Raw genomic sequence first — 13,071 nt, forward strand, 5'->3', positions numbered from 1 at the left:
ACTAGTGACATTCACACAAAAACAAATAAAAGACACAAAATCCCTTCTTACGAAAGAAGGAGATGATGTCAGAATAAACATACCAAAAGATATTATAGAAATGAAAAACAAAAAGTGCATCATTTATAAACTGGTAAACACAAAAACCAGACGTGTAGAAAATGTTAGCACAGATAAAATTGAAGTTTGTCTTAGAAAAATTTGGCCTTATCAGAATCATGTCACCTGGGGAAGGAAATTTGGAACGGTGCAAGTGAGATTTCTGGATGCAAATTTAGCTAAACAATTTTCGACACTCTCTCTCCGCACAGATGACTTGGTAATGATACCAAGTTATCTAGGACAGAGAGTGACCAAAGTTATGATAAAAAATGTGCCATCGGAGGTGGACACCCAATGGCTGATATCGGCCGTGTGCCTGGAAATGGAGGAGGCAAATATTTTGGAGATTACGGTCGGAGAGGAAAAGAACTGGGGAGGGAAAAATCTGGAAATCCTTCTCCACATCACGGAGGAGGCTTCACAGAAAATTCCTCCAAACATTAGATTGGCAGAGGACCACAAGCTGTATGTGGTGGTAGAGGGCAGGCGACCTCGCTGTTACCTATGCAACAGCGAAGCACATCTGAAAAAGGACTGCCCTCTGGCCGCTAAACAACAACAACAACAACAACAACAACAACAACAACAACAACAACAACAACAACAACAACAACAACAACAACAACAACAACAACAACAACAACAACAACAACAACAACAACAACAACAACAACAACAACAACAACAACAACAACAACAACAACAACAACAACAACAACAACAACAACAACAACAACAACAACAACAACAACAACAACAACAACAACAACAACAACAACAACAACAACAACAACAACAACAACAACAACAACAACAACAACAACAACAACAACAACAACAACAACAACAACAACAACAACAACAACAACAACAACAACAACAACAACAACAACAACAACAACAACAACAACAACAACAGAAGCAACTACCAAATACCCCCAACAGAAAAACCTTACTACCAACACCACCAGCAACGCAAAAAACAACAACAGAAATATCAGCAATAACCACAACAGAAAAGACAACAGAAACTGCAAAAACAGAAGAAAAAAAAGAAAATTCCAAGACTGCCTCTCCCTCCCCCATATCACATACACCACACATAAATAACAAGCAGCCAACATCAATAAAAACAGCAACACAAACATTCACAGAAACACACACAGACGCACAAAATTTGCCGTTACCTCTTTCTGACTCCTCAGATCTCCCATCATCCGATGAAGAGAGTGGGGAGGAGTGGAAAATAGCTACGAAAGGAAAGAGGAAGCGCAGTAAGAAGAAAACAAAACAAAATGCAAACACAAACAAAGCAGGGAGATTCACATCTCCCGAAAATACTACTAACACCAATAGTAATATAAAAAAAACAATGCTAACAGCAATAGACAGTACAAACACAGAGTTGATGAATTACATCAACTCTAAAACAAACATCACAAATAACGATATCAAAACCAACAACCACCCACGTACAACACCGCCAAAACACATTAAAATTATTCATGTAACACCAGCATTACACAACACAATAAAATCCCTCTACCCCAACTCGGTAGGGGGATTCCAGAAATATTTGTGCAAGAAATTGTACAATAGCCTCCTTGGTGAAAAATCCAAGGAGGAAACAAAACTTTCTAACGGTAAGTAACACTCTGTTCTTTTGTTTTGTGCTTTAAAGCACACGTATAAATAGAATCATGGTGAAGATTGGTTGTGTGAATGTGCGTGGCTTAGGGTCCCCTTGGAAACAAGGGTACCTCTTAAATGACATCAAGTCACACAATTTGGATATCATAGCCATTAGTGAGACCAGACTCCATGAACCGCGGGCCCTAAAGTCCATGTTTGGCGGACAGTTTAACATTTATTTTTCTCCCTGTCTGCCGAGGATGGGCGGTAGTGGCACGGCGGTTCTTTTTCGCAAGAGTCTGGATCTCCAAGTAAAGACGATATTTACGGACCCGGAGGGTAGACTGGTTGTCCTAGATGTGGACGGCAGCGATGGAGGCGCTTTTCGGTTGCTGGCAGTTTATGTGCCTCCTTTAACAGGTCGGTCAGACTTCTTTCGACGTCTAGAAGTATTCCTGGGAACGTCTCGTCCCTTACTTTTAGTGGGGGATTGGAATGCTACCTTGGACACGCATCTAGACTACGTGGGGAGTGACAAAACTAGAAGGGGATGCAAAGGCCTCATAGACCTGCTCAGACGCTTCCAGTTGTCTGACAGGTACCGACTCGACCACCCAAATGTGCCAACGTGGACTTGGAGCAACCGCATTGGGTCGTCGAGATCGTATCTAGATAGGATAGTGTGTAGGACAAGAGATAGAGATAGTTTAGGATGTCCACAGTTCCACATAGTCAGCTACACGGATCACAAACTTGTGACCTGTACGCTAGACTTAGATAAGGCACATAGGCAGGGTCCCGGTTACTGGAAACTAAACGCGTCTTTCCCGTCGAGACAGGTTTTCAGAGACCGGATTAGCACGTTAGTAAAGAGGGCTTTGACGGGAGCCATCGTCAACAACAAATGGTGGTTTGCCCTCAAGAGAGCAGTAAGGGCGGAAGCAATAAGGTATAGCAGGGCACTAGCTGTAGAGAGGAACAGAGTAGAGGGGGAGCTAGTGATAAAGTTAGAAGAGGCATTGCGAAGTGGCATCGCATCCGACGTTTTAGCGGCGAGGTTGGCCCTCGACCAACACTTCAATGCTAAACACGAAGGGTGTGCTGTCAGGGCAAGGATGCGTGCTCTGAGGTATGAAGGTGTTGGAGCCGCACGAGAGGCCCGGGTGGCGGAGGCGCAGCGGGGTAACAGAGCCACCATCCGGTCTCTGGTAGACGAACAGGGGCGCGAATTGCTCGAGCCGAGCAAGATGTGAGAGGCGTTTCAGCGGCATTTTGCCCGACTGTTCGGGAGGAGTGGCGAGCGAGAAGGCAGGGTGGACTTTAGTGCCTACCTGCACAGCTTGCCACGACTCTCGGCAAGAGAGGCGGAGTGCTGCGAAGGGGACATCACGGCGGAGGAGGTGAGGGACGCAATGGCGGGTTGCTCGACGGACAAATCTCCGGGTTTGGATGGTCTGCCCTACGAGCTTTACAACTGTATGCCAGACTTGTTTGGAGAAGTCTTGGCGGCCGTGTACTGCAACTGGCAGCAGAACGGGAGCATTCCCGGTTTTGTGAGCCGAGGAGCGGTAACGCTGCTGAAGAAAGATCCAAACAAGGGGGACGCCATAGATAACTTTAGGCCCATCACTCTGCTCAATGCAGACATGAAAATTTTGGCCAAGGTGTTAGCCAAGCGGTTGGCGCTTGTCATCGAGAAACTGGTCGGCACGGAGCAGACGTGCGCCGTGCCGGGCCGGAGCATCCATGACAACCTCCATCTGATGCGCTACATCATAGAGAGGGTAGTTAAGGAACCTGGCATGGATGGGGCCCTGATCAATTTGGATCAATCCAAAGCTTTCGATAGGGTAGACCATCGATACTTGGAGGCCGTCCTCGAAGCGGCCGGCTTCGGTCCCGTTTTCCGCGGCTGGATGGCTGCCTTGTACACAGGCATCCGTTCGGTTGTTCGCGTCAATGGACGTCTATCGGGACCCTTCGACATTGCACGTTCGGTTCGTCAGGGATGCCCCCTGTCGCCGCTCCTGTACGTATTGACTCTCGAGCCACTACTGCGGAAGCTGGCGACGCTGAGGGGCATCCCGCGAGAACTGGGGTGCGGGACGAGCGTGTCGGCATACGCGGACGACGTCACCGTCATAGCGTCTAGCCACGAGCACATCGAGCTTGTCGGCGAGACGCTGAAAGACTACGAAGCGGTGACGGGAGCGAAAATCAACCGGGATAAGTCGGTGGGTTTGCTGCTCGGCACCTGGAGAAGCAAGCCCATACCGTCCGGCAGCGCCTCAGTAGTGGGACGCTGGACGGACGGTCCGGTCAAGTTGCTCGGAGTCTGGTTCGGTCCGGACCTGCAAACGGAGAAGAACTGGGACGAGATAACGAGTAGGGTGGCCACTCTCTGCCGGCAATGGTCCGAGAGGAAGCTGTCCCTAAAAGGTCGGGCGGAGGTGGCGAACGCGTACATCGCGTCCGTCATCGAATACCGCCTGACCGTCGTGCCTTGTCCCGATCGCGCCATCACCGAAATGGAGCGCATCCTCTTCCGCTTTTTGTGGAAAGGAAGCGTTCCGATGGTGAGGCGATCCGTTTGTTGCCAACACCCGCTGAAAGGAGGGCTGGGCATGCCGTGGTTGATGATGCGCAGACATGCGCTGAGACTGCGACATCTCCGGCTCTACGTAGACGACGGTGAGCAGGTGTGGTCGCCGTTTGTGCGACGCGCTTTCCCGCAGCTCGTCTCCATGACCGAGCTGCAGTCGTGGATCAAAAAGAGGCCGAGGAATGGCGAATGGCACCGTGAGTGTCGCGTTGCTCTGCAACAACTTTGCCGTCCCGGGTCGACCTTGAGCGGCTGCATCACAACGAAGTCATTCTATAGGGGATTAGTGGAGGGCAGGTACGACGACGATCTCGGGGCGAACCTGGGCGTCAACGAGGAATACCTGACCCGCCTGTTCAGGACGACTTTCGGGCCGGGACCTATGGACAACTTCCAGAGATCCCTGGCCTGGCAGTGTTACCGAGAGGCGCTACCCGTTCGGGATAAGCTCTATAGACACGGCTCGCGAAATGCGGGGCCGACCTGCCCGAGATGCGGTCAGAGCGATGAAACCGTTCTGCACGCACTCGTGCAGTGTCCAACCATTTCGGAGTTGTGGGCTTATGTCGAACGACTGCTGTCGCGTGTGGGACGAGTCGGTTTATCAACCGAGTCTATCGTCAATATCGTCACGCCTCCTTCCTTTAAACGGGAAGGAAGAGCTGTATTTATCGTACTTGTGGCTATGGCCAAAGAATGCATCTGGTGGACGCGTCTGAAAGGATTAGAGACAAATACTTTCCTCTCTGGTCAATCTCTCATCAACTTTTTCAAGTATCACTTGAAAAGGAAGGTGAGAGTAGAGAGGCAAGTGTTGTCTAGCAAATGTTTCGAAAAAAGATGGATACATGTAGCAAGAATGGCACGTATAAATGACGAAGCCACCTTGACCATGATTCTATAAAACGTTTTAAAATTTTGTAAACAGAGAAATTTTATTTAACAAACTGTGACGCTAAAGACCGAGGTTACCGTGGTCTTTTCGTAGGTTTTTCTTTCCACGGATAACCTCCCCATTTATTGGGAATTTTTTGTATTATTTCGTATTTTTTGTAAATACCCCAAACGTTTTGCGATGTTTTTTTTTTTTCATCGTTGTCCCCACTTTTGTTTTTTTTTCTGCTTTGTTTTCGACCCCCTCGAAAAGAAAAACTCTACATTTGTATTTTGTCCCCTCTGTGTTGAGCCCTGTGTGGCTAATAAAGAAACCTATCTATCTCAGTTGTATTTGTCCCCTCTGTGTGCAGCCCTGTGTGGCTAATAAAAGAAAGTTATCTATCTCATCTATCTATCTACCTATCTTATCTGCCTGTCTGTTTATCTATCTAGCTAGCTATTTACTTATCTATCTATCTATCTATCTATCTGTCTATATCTGTCTGTGTGTTCTGTCTGTCTGTCTATTTGTGTGTTATGTCTATCTGCCTGCCTGCCTGTCTATCTATCTGACTGTCTGTGTGCCTGTCTGTCTGTCTGTGTGCCTGTCTGTTTGTCTGTCTGTGTGTTCTGTCTGTCTGTCTGCATGTGCTGTCTGTCTATCTGTGTGCCTGTCTGTCTGTCTGTGTGCCTGTCTGTCTGTCTGTCTCTAAGTATTTCTCTGTATGGATATTATTCATGTATTTATCTATTCTGTTACTCTTTTACTTGTTTCAGTCATTTGACTGCAGCCATGCTGGAGCACCGCCTTTAGTCGAAGAAATCGACCCCAGGACTTGTTCTTTGTAAGCCTAGTACTTATTCTATCAGCCCCTTTTTCAGAACTATATATATATAGAAAGTTTGTGCATGTTTGTGTGTCTGTGTTTGTCCCCCCAACATCGCTTGACAACCAATGCTGGTATGTTTACGTCCCTGTAACTTAGCGGTTTGGCAAAAGAGACCGATAGAATAAGTACTAGGCTTACAAAGAGTAAATCCTGTGGTCGATTTGCTTGACTAAAGGTGGTGCTCCAGCATGGCCGCAGTCAAATGACTAAAAAGAATAAATGAATATATGTATATACATACATATATATATATACACACACACATATATATGTACATATACACATATCTATATATATATATATATATATATATATATGCATGTGTATATATATATATATATATGCATGTGTATATATATATATAAATATATGTATATATATTTGTATATATATATATAAATATATGTATGTATATATATATATATATATATATATATATATATATATATATATATATATGTATATATATTTGTATATATATATATATATATATATATATATATATATAAATATATGTATATATATTTGTATATATATATATATATATATATATATATATATATATATAAATATATGTATATATATTTGTATATATATATATATATATATATATATATATATATGTATATATAAATATATGTATATATATTTGTATATATATATATATATATATACACACACACACATATTTATTTATATATACATACATACCTTTACACACACATATATATGTACATATATATATATATATATATATATATATATATATACACACACACATAGATACATATTTGTGTGTGTGTTTTGCAAGGTGCTTGTCTGTTTGTGTAGATAAGAAGTTAGCTTGCAGATAAGAAATCTTGCTGCATAGTACTTGGAGTTAATGTCTTCTGGTATATTGCCAGGCCAACCAATTTCTTGTGAGGGAATTTTGTAGGATGATAACTGTGTTGAAGCATACTGGGTATATTCATACACCACCATCTTATCTCCTTTTCCAACTGAGGTAGAGGTGGCCATGTATCTCCTCTCCAGCAAGAAACCTGTTCCTGTCCCTTCTATCATACTTTAACCTCTCGACACCTAACATAAAACCACCCACCCTTATATAATGTGAGGTGGCCATGTATCTCCTCTCCAGCAAGAAGCCTGTTCCTGTCCCTTCTATCACACTTTAACCTCTCGACACCTAACATAAAACCGCCCACCCTTATATAATGTGAGGTGGCCATGTATCTCCTCTCCAGCAAGAAACCTGTTCCTGTCCCTTCTATCATACTTTAAGCCCTCAACACCTAACATAAAACCACCCACCCTTATTTTGCCACAAGGGCAGCAATTTTGGGGCAGGGGCTTGTTGATTATATCGACCCCCCGTACTCAACTAGTGTTTCTTTTATTGACCCCTGAAAAGATGAAAAGCAATGTCAACCGTGGCAGAATTTGAACTCGGAACATAATAACGAACTAAATGCCGCTAAGCATTTTGCCTGGTGTGCTAACGATTCTGCCAGATCCAATGCCTTAATAATAATGATGACGATGATGGTGACGGTGAGTGATGATGATGTTGACGATGATGTTGATGATGATGGAGATGATGTTGATGATGACGACGACGACGATGACGGTGGTGGTGATGACGATGATGATGATAATGATGATGATAATGGTAATGCTAATGATGATGATGATGATGATGACGACGATGATGGTGGTGGTGGTGATGACGATGATGACAACGACGATGTAGAAGAAGATGATGATGACGATGATGATTTCTTTTCCCCCTTTCATTTTAACCAGCTGAAAGCCTTCCGTTAAGCAGATGAGGGATTAAGATAAAAGGCAGCCATAACTGCTTTCTTCTCCCGGTCGTTTTGTCTTCTCCATCTTCTTAGATTTCCTCTGCTCCTAATCCATCTTCACAAATCTTTCTACACACACACACACACACACACACACACAACCGTTCCAAAATCCCATCGTTCTTAATCTGGGAAACTCTGCAGGAATACCCTCTAACCCATTGTGTTTCTCTGAAGAAGAAATGTCGAAACAATTGAAGGCCATTGTTTTTTTTTTTTCTGTGAGTTTCTTGTTTCTTTCCAATGTCTTCTGCTTCTTTGATTCCAATTTTATTATCTCTTTTATTATCTGCTTAGCTGCTTTCTTATCAACTCTATTACTAGAATCATCTAGTGGTGGTGGGGGCGGTGGTGGTGTTGTTGCCACTACCACTGCGGCTGTTCTTCCTCCTCCTCCTCCGCCCTTTTTCCTCCACCTCCTGCTCTTCTTCTTGTTCTTCTTCCTCCTCCACCTCCTGCTGTTCTTCTTCTTCACATTATTATTATTATTACTATTATTATTAATTATTATTGTTATTATTATTATTATTATAATTATTAAGGTGGTGAGCTGGCAGAATCGTTAGCACACTGGATGAAATGCTTAGCGATATTTCAACTGTGGCTGCGTTCTGAGTTCCGGTTCCATGTGGTTGGTAAGCAAGCTACTTACCACACAGCCGCTCCTGCGCCTATATATATATATATATATATATATATATATATATATCATCATCGTCGTCGTCGTTTAACGTCCGCTTTCCATGCTAGCATGGGTTGGACAATTTGACTGAGGATTGGTGAAACCAGGAGGCAACACCGGGCTCCAATCTGATTTGGCAGAGTTTCTACAGCTGGATGCCCTTCCTAACGCCAACCACTCCGAGAGTGTAGTGGGTGCTTTTACGTGCCACCGGCACGAGGGCCAGTCAGGCGGTACTGGCGACGGCCACGCTCAAAATGGTGTATTTTACGTGCCACCTGCATAGGGGCCAGTCCATCGGCACTGGCAACGATCTCGTATATATATCTTTTTTGGTAGCATGTATGTGAAACATGACAAAATTAAGTCAAACATGGATTAAAAAAACAGCATTTTTATAAAATTATATATTCTTTAGACACACAGCTACTCACTGTCCATCGTTGTATTGGTATATACCCAACTGATGAGACAGGTGTTCGGACTGACGGTGATACGGTAAACTAAGTATGTTTTGCTTATTAAAACATTCCTTTTTTAATGCATAAAATTACGTTAGAAGGTCTATGATGAGATACGCATTGTTGAAGTGACTGAAACAAGCAAAAGACAAGTTTCAGAAATAGTTTGTAGAATGGAAGGGAAATAAACTCGTTTATACTCACTCATCAAGAGTTACTTACCCTAACTCTTTTACTCTTTCACTTGTTTCAGGCATTTGACTGCGGCCATGCTGGAGCACCGCCTTTTAGTCGAGCAAATCGACCCCAGGACTCATTCTTTTGTAAGCCTAGTACTTATTCTATCGGTTTCTTTTGCCGAACCGCTAAGTTACGGGGACGTAAACACACCAGCATCGGTTGTCAAGCGATGTTGGGGGACAAACACAGACACACAAACACAAACACACACACACATATATATATATATATATAATACAAAGAATATATATACATGTATACACACATATATGTACATAACTACATCTACATGTGTATATATATGCATATCAGGGTACAGGACGTTAGAACAATGAACTACAGACAACGGAACGAACACAAAGGAAAACAGATAGCCACTTGGAATATTCCTTCATCAGCTGTCTGTCTACTTTATATATATATATATATATAGGTGGAGATGGAGTATATGTAATCTGGGTATACCCCCACTTTTAAATTTTGTTTTTTTTTACGGAATCCTATGTTTCAGACCATGGAGAATCCGATTCTGGAAAATTTTTTTCAAAAATCTCAATTTCAAAATTTCGATCCCCCCCCCCCCGGTTTTTATATAGATCCACAGGGTAAACCTAACCCTAACTCAAACCCTAACCCTGACCCTAACCCTAACACTAGTTTTGTGAGATTTGGCTGTTATTTCTAGCATGTAAATAGCCTGCTTGGTGGGGGGGGGGGCTAATTGAAATTTTTCAAAAATTTTTTTTTCAGAATCAGAATCTCCATAGCCTAAAACGTGGGATTCCGTAAAAAAAATTAATAAATAAGGGGGGGGGGGAAGGTTCAGATTACATATAGTCCATCTCTACCTATATATATATATATATACTTTTGTTATTTACACCACCTGTCCTCGTCTGTTGTTATTATTTGTATATTCTCCCCTATATATATATATATATACGACATAGTAATTTGAGATGGAGAAGAGAAACTATGTACAGTTGTGAAAATCAGCTTAACACGAAGCTAAAGATCAGTAAAAAAGAGATTACCTATGCTGAACTATTGAGGGATCTATGGCTACTCTGTCCAGATTACAAGTTCAGGTTTATACCTGTAATTATTGGGGCCATGGGATACGTAACGCACAGCCTAAATACCAACCTTGAGAAATTAGTCTTCTCAAACCCAGAAAGGAGAAATTTGAAGATTACAGATCCAATCCATCTCTGGAACTGTAAAAATCTGTTAAACTTTCCAGAAGTTTATCATTTAGATATATATATGAGCATGTCTAGATATGTAGCTATATGCATGAGAATACATACATAAGGCAAAACATATACATAAATATCCTGTTGATTCCACAGAAGGAACCTTTGATCTAGGTTAGAAACCAGCACTTTCTCTATTGGCAAGAAATCTTGAAATAAACTGAATAATGACATACATACATGTTGTTGGCACTCCGTCGCTTACGACGACGAGGGTTCCAGTTGATCCGATCAACGGAACAGCCTGCTTGTGAAATTAACGTGCAAGTGGCTGAGCACTCCACAGACACGTGTACCCTTAACGTAGTTCTCGGGGATATTCAGCGTGACAGTGTGACAAGGCTGACCCTTTGAATTACAGGTACAACAGAAGCAGGGAGTAAGAATGAGAGAAAGTTGTGGTGAAAGAGTACAGCAGGGTTCGCCACCATCCCCTGCCGGAGCCTCGTGGAGCATCAGGTGTTTTCGCTCAATAAACACTCACAACGCCCGGTCTGGGAATCGAAACTGCGATCCTATGACCGCGAGTCCGCTGCCCTAACCACTGGGCCATTGCGCCTCATACATACATGTATATGAATGCATAAGCATATCTGTATGACTGCATACATACATATGTACACATACATAAATACACACATACCGATGTAAATAAATACGTTTGTACACAAACACACGCACATGCCAATCAGTCAGGTGACTCCATTTTCTGGATGTGTTTTAAAAGGTTAATATTTGCAACAGGAAATCCCCAGTTACAGGGTAGAGCAATCCATTATGGGTTTCACCTAAACCTTGTAGACTGCCAGTAATTATTGGGGTCAGCACATCTGACCCTTAACAAAAGGGCCAGACATTAGGAAGTGGTGTTAGCTATTCTGAAGTTGGACTTCGTAGATGGTAATTGAACGAATCCCTGTTGTACAGACATACGTGCGGGTGTTAATCTGAAAATTTACCGTATTTTTTGGCATGGAATCAAGTACCCTGACCCCCTAATATGAAGCAAACCCCTTATTTTTGTTCTGAAAAAAGTGGTGGTGGGGAAACCGGACCCACCTCATCCCGGAATCATTGAAAATTTTTTTTTTTTTTTTCGTTGACTGAATTCCGGTGACCTCCTAATATGCTACAAAACCCCTTTTTTGGGTCCGGAAAACGGGGTGAGGCCGGGTAGGGCGGAACCCTCGGTAATTTCACCCCCATCCCCCATTTTCAGATATTTTTTTTTTGCTATTTCTTTCTTTACCAGTAATTTTAGATAACATTTAGCAGAAATACGTTTTCGAGAAAGTGTGGATTACATTAGATTGAAAATTCAAAGAAGTTTGAAATGAATAAGTGAAAATGCAGAGGTAATAGAAGTTAGAAATACTAGAGTTAGTAGAGAGATAACGAAATCATAAATACACCTTGAATAAAACATGTTAGAAGTTTTGCATTAATGAATGAAATATTAAAATATTAAAAAAATATCTTATCCTACCTTTTAAAATCACTGGATATAATATATATAATAATCCTTGGCTTGTCAGTCCTCAATCAAACCGTCCAACATCCAGAAGATGTTAAACGATGATGGTGATGATAAATTAAAATTTTCTTTTGCAATTTTTGGCGCCAAAATTTGTTTCGTTTTTTTTGGGTAGGGGGAGAGAGAGAGAGAGACAGACAGACAGATAGAGAGAGTGAGTGAGACAGACAGAGACAGACAGACAGACAGATAGAGAGAGTGAGTGAGACAGACAGATAGAGAGAGAGAGACAGACAGATAGAGAGAGAGAGACAGACAGATAGAGAGAGACAGACAGACAGAGAGAGACAGACAGACAGAGAGAGACAGACAGACAGATAGAGTGAGTGAGTGAGAGAAAGAAAGAGAGTGTGAGTGAGTGGGTGACGAAGTTTACCTAAACATTGAATGGGTCGGGCGGTTTGGGTAAGCCAGGGAAATCTATCCGGGATTATTATATATATATATATTTTAAGAGGTAGGAAAAAGATATTTTGGCGATCTTACGGTACGAGTCCTAAATATCGGCCTTTTCCGTAAAGATCGCCGAAGACACTTTTTACGGAAAAGGCCGATATTTAGGACTCGGATATGGGGGGGGGGTCCGCTGTTCCCACACACCCCTCTTTCCGAAAAAAAATAAGGGATTTGCTGCATATTAGGAGGTCAGGGTACTTGATTCCATGCAAAAAAATACGAGTTTTTTTTTTTCTTAGTGAAAATTGTGTTGGTGAAAAGATCAATAATGGGGGGGGGGTGAAATTTCCGAGGATTCCACCTCACCCCGTTTTCCAGACCCCCTAAAAAGGGTTTTGTAGCATATTATTAGGTCACCGGAATTCATTCAATGAAAAAAAATAATAAATTTCAATGATTCCGGAATATGGGGAGAGGGAGGAGTCCCGCTCCCCCCCCCACCTTCCGAACAAAAATAAGGAATTTGTAGCAT

At 42.5% G+C, this 13,071-nt stretch overlaps 1 protein-coding gene across 1 annotated transcript in view; it reads right to left on the bottom strand.

Annotated features, from left to right (window-relative positions):
* The window catches only part of LOC106871538 (uncharacterized), a 33,632-nt gene extending 21,100 nt beyond the window's left edge, over nucleotides 1-12,532 (bottom strand). The window contains exon 1 of the transcript XR_016239099.1: nucleotides 12,096-12,532. The gene's annotated coding sequence lies outside the window, so the exon portion shown is untranslated. The remainder of the gene's footprint in view (nucleotides 1-12,095) is intronic.
* Between the last annotated feature and the right edge of the window lie 539 nt (nucleotides 12,533-13,071).

Source organism: Octopus bimaculoides, chromosome 29 (assembly GCF_046866305.1).
Source record: "Octopus bimaculoides isolate indiv1 chromosome 29, ASM4686630v1, whole genome shotgun sequence".
Classification (NCBI taxonomy): Eukaryota; Metazoa; Mollusca; class Cephalopoda; order Octopoda; family Octopodidae; genus Octopus; species Octopus bimaculoides.